This window comes from Tiliqua scincoides, chromosome 2, assembly GCF_035046505.1.
Source record: "Tiliqua scincoides isolate rTilSci1 chromosome 2, rTilSci1.hap2, whole genome shotgun sequence".
NCBI lineage: Eukaryota > Metazoa > Chordata > Lepidosauria > Squamata > Scincidae > Tiliqua > Tiliqua scincoides.
The window spans coordinates 241,755,052-241,759,254 of NC_089822.1; the positions used below are offsets into that span (position 1 = coordinate 241,755,052).

General features: G+C 44.4%; 1 pseudogene; it reads left to right on the forward strand.

Moving 5' to 3' along the window:
* Window positions 1-3,860: 3,860 nt before the first annotated feature.
* LOC136643300 (5S ribosomal RNA) lies at window positions 3,861-3,980 on the forward strand (annotated as a pseudogene).
* The last annotated feature ends 223 nt before the right edge of the window (window positions 3,981-4,203 follow it).

Below are 4,203 nucleotides of genomic sequence, written 5' to 3' on the forward strand. Positions count from 1 at the left end.
ATGCCAGTCCACTTGTGCTCTGGACACTCCCCATGTGCAGTGCTTATCTAAAGAGGCAAGTAGTCAATGTGGTGACACCAGGGGGCATGACTAGCCTGCATGTTGCAGGTGGTGTGGCTAGAGAGCATGGTCCTGCAGTGTACCTCAAGTTCTTCCTACTTGTTCATTTGTCTGAAAAGGTTGCAGACTTTGTTAGTACTGTCTTGTTTTTGAATTGAAACCTGCTTTATCACTCTATTTTAAGTGAAAATACAGAATTAAAAAAAATTGAATGAATTGTTAAGGGCCCAATCCTATCCAGTTTTGCTACGCTGGTGCAACTGTGCCAATGGGGCATGCACTGCATCTCGCGGTGAGGCAGCAGTCACAGAGGCCTCCTTGAGGTATGGGAGCATTTGTACCCTACATTGCGGCTGTACCGGTGTTGAAAAATTGGATAGGATTGGGCCCTAAGTTGACTGTTCGTCACTGATAGTGGCAACCATACAGGGTTTAGTTCCCCTAGCTAAGAACATTAGACAAACTCAATTATAACAAGCCAATGGCGAACAGTTCAGCATCCTGGAAGAACACCTTCCCTACACTTTCTGCAGTGAAAACAAATGTATTCATTCAACTGATCTGTGAATCCCATATCCTCTTTAACATTCCCTTGTTATCTAACAGTCCATCCACCACTCTGGCAGGTTTCCTGTTTTTAATATACTTAAAGAAGTTTTTATTTGCCTTGACAGTTTGAGCCCTGAACATCTTTGTATACTTTTTTCACGTCCCTTATTGCTAGCTTGTGTTTCTTTTGCCAGAGTGTGTGTTCTTTTTTGTCCTGCTCATTTGGTCATAACTGAAGGAAAAGGAAGGGAGTGAGTCGGGAGAATGTAAGCTGACCAAAGGGAGTACTACTAGTGGTGAGCAGTAGTAAAATTAAGCTTACTTAATTTACTTACTAGTGTTCCTTACTAGTGGTGAGCGCAAGTGCACCCCTTCCTGGAGGAAGCATAGCTAATTATAAGGGTCCAGTCCTGACCTTTTTGTGCCGGCTCAGCGCCGATGTGCAGTGTCACAAACATGCCCTAAGGCATGCCTGCAACACATTCCGCCCAGCCAACATGGGCGCTGGATCAGTGCAAGCTTGTACTGAGCCAGCACCAGGCGGAGGATGGGTGACAGCAACCCAGCGCTCCATAAGAGCGCCAGGTGGTGGAGAGGTAATTGGGGCCATGGGGGAAGGCCAGGGGAGGAGTGAAAATCTTGTCATTTTATTTCACTTCTGAGCCATGATGGGGTACATCTAAAACTGGTGATGTCCACTCTAAATGAGTTTCTGTTATTGTGACTTTAAGTAACTTCCATGCACTCTTTACCTGTCCCTATGAGTTTCCTTATTACCAATTCCCTCCTAGCCATGCAGCTATTTTTTTTAGAAATTTAGATAGACCATAAGAGTGACAACAGCCCTCCCAATTTTGTCAATGGGGAGCTGCCATCCCCCCCCCCCCCGAATCATGATGTTTTCTTCTTTTCAGAGGTCATTCTCGGCCAAAATGACCCCTCTACTGCTGCCAGTACCATACAACTGGCAGTGCTGGCAAAAAGAGGAAGCTGATGAAGGTTTGCTTTCCTCTTTTTTGCTCCTAGAAAATACAAAAACAAAACAGAGCTGAAAGTCATTCTTTCAGAATGTTTAGCTAAGCCCTGCAGATTCAGAGATGCTGTCTTTTCTGTGTCACATCTCTGGAGAGCATTGATTCTTGGCCCAGACCATGCAGGCAGATTGCCCATTCAGGAGAACAGCTCCTCTAGTAGTTAGGTCCCATTCAGAAAACATCAAACTGGTCATCCGGACTCTTCCCAAGCAATCGCATCACAAAGGATGGTCAGTCATCCGACAGCTGTAGCAACTCTTTATATCTGAGAAATGGTTATTCGGAATATAGCTGCAATAGTTTTCTCTTTTATGCTACATTTTCAAAGGCTGCCACAAGAGCACATTATCTGGTTTGTCTCTGAAATTACGTTGATGGAATAATATCCATGGCAGCAGTAACCATAGGGAGCATTCAGAATGTGTCTTTTCTCCCCTTCCTTTTTGGATTCTTGTCTGCTTAATTTTAACTGTTTGCTTTCTGGACAAGAACAGCAGACTTTGCAAGTATTTTGTGGGCACTGCAACAGTGCAAGCAGTCAAGAATGTCCACTGTGCTCTTTAGGTGGTGTGTGAGCACCTCACATCTGTCATTCCTCCAGGAGTACTGGAATGCTTCAACGCTACATTGCAGGACTGCAGAGTGGGTGGGAGGGGAAAATGCAACACTTCATATTTTCGTTAGATAGTTTTCAGTTTTTAAATGTGGTATCCTAAAGAATGGCTTATGTGATCAACTATAGAAAACTGTGCTGCTTTAGTCTATGCGCCTGTTACCAGCCTATCAGTTGGCAGTCAGTTCAGAGGAAAGTGGTCTTCACTCATTGTCAGAGCTCATGCCTTGCATGCAGTGTGCTACAAGGTCAATTCCTGACATCTCCTGCTAAAAGAATCACTGATTGCAGAATTGGAAAATAGGCCAGTCCAAGGTAGTGTAGGCTGCACCTGCTGTAGGCATTCATATACAAGCTACAGGCATTCTTGGGCATTCCTATAACCTTGCCTTCATTGCTTATCCATAGCTAATTATTATGCCCTTTCTTCCCCTGACCCATACTGAACAATACTTTAGGGCAGGGGTCTCCAAACCCCGGCCCGGGGGCCAGATGCGACCCACAGCAATCCTCTTTCCGGCCCATAGCCAACCTCTTTTCCCCTGAAAGCCTCTGGCCCACTCAACTGAACATGACCAGAACTGTGTGAGAATGAGCCCATTCATTCATTTATTCACTCATCTAAGTTCCATCTCTAATTTATTTGCTTAAATTTTATATTTACATTTTTTCTGGCCCTCCACACCACACCAGATATTTGATGCGGCCCTCTGGCCAAAAAGTTTGGGGACCCTTGCTTTAGGGAAATCCACAAATCTTTATTTGGCTCCCTAGCCAGCAATTATTTGTTGTTGTCACTGATCTTACCCCTCGGTGTAGTTCCTTTCCCTCATGCTGGGCTTTGGAAAAGGCAGCAGCATCAGCATCTCATTGCTGTATTCTGCAAAACTTCAGCAAGAAGAGAGCTCACCCCTCTCTCTCCTCCCTCTGTAATAGAAAAGAAGAATGGCTTTCTCTTCCATGCAGTGGGTTTTTGCAGGAGGCAGAAGAAGAGGTGGTGCAGTGCTGTTGCATTTGTTCAAGCTCAGTGTGATGGGGAAAAGGTTCTCTTTTCCTCCCCTAATTACTCAAGATAAAAGAGGATGGGTATTCTATGATAGGAAGACCATTTAGCCATTGTGTTCCTTTCCTTCATGGCTTTTTACTCAGAAGGTAAAAAAGAGATGTTATCTGCACTATTTACTTACTGATGGAAAGATACCAAGTTTTACAAATGACTTTGGCTCCTGACAATTGCACTTTCAGTTTCTGCAGAAATTCTACTTAATCATCATCATATTACAGAGCCTTTACTGTATTGAAGACTCCTGGTTTTGAACCTTAAAATTACAGGACACTTAGAGAAAAAGCAGCTATCTGGGAATAATGCTAAGATGCAGAACAACTCCCTTTCCCCCCCCCCCCTTTTTCACATGTGGAACTGAGTGTTACATTTTTGTTGCCAAGTCTGCAGTCCTGCTATATTGAATCTGTGTTCTACATTCTGATGTGTAGGAATTGCATCCTCTCTAAATGTCACATTTTCAAAAGCCAGCATTTTAAAATGAGAAAATTGAAAATTGAATATAAATTTTTCCCCCAGAAAAAAAGAAGGAGGTAATGGTCTCTGCAGCAACTGTTACCCTGCACATGCCTGATCTCGTCTGATCTCAGAAGCTGAGCAGGGTCAAGCCTGGTTAGTACTTGGATGGGAGACTGCCTGGGAATACCGGGTGCTGTAGGCTTATACCATAGTCTTTCGAGACTGAAGGTTGCCAAACAAACAATGGTCCTCAAACTCCTGACCTTGGCAACCCACTGTGTCATCCACCGTGGATTCAGGGCCAGGAGGCCTCAACCTAAAATTGCGTGTGACCCACTTCAGTGGCCGCAGTGTGCCACAATGGGTTGTGACTCAATTTTTGGGCTAGGAAGAGGTGCACTTCGTCCTCTGAAGCCACAGAAGGC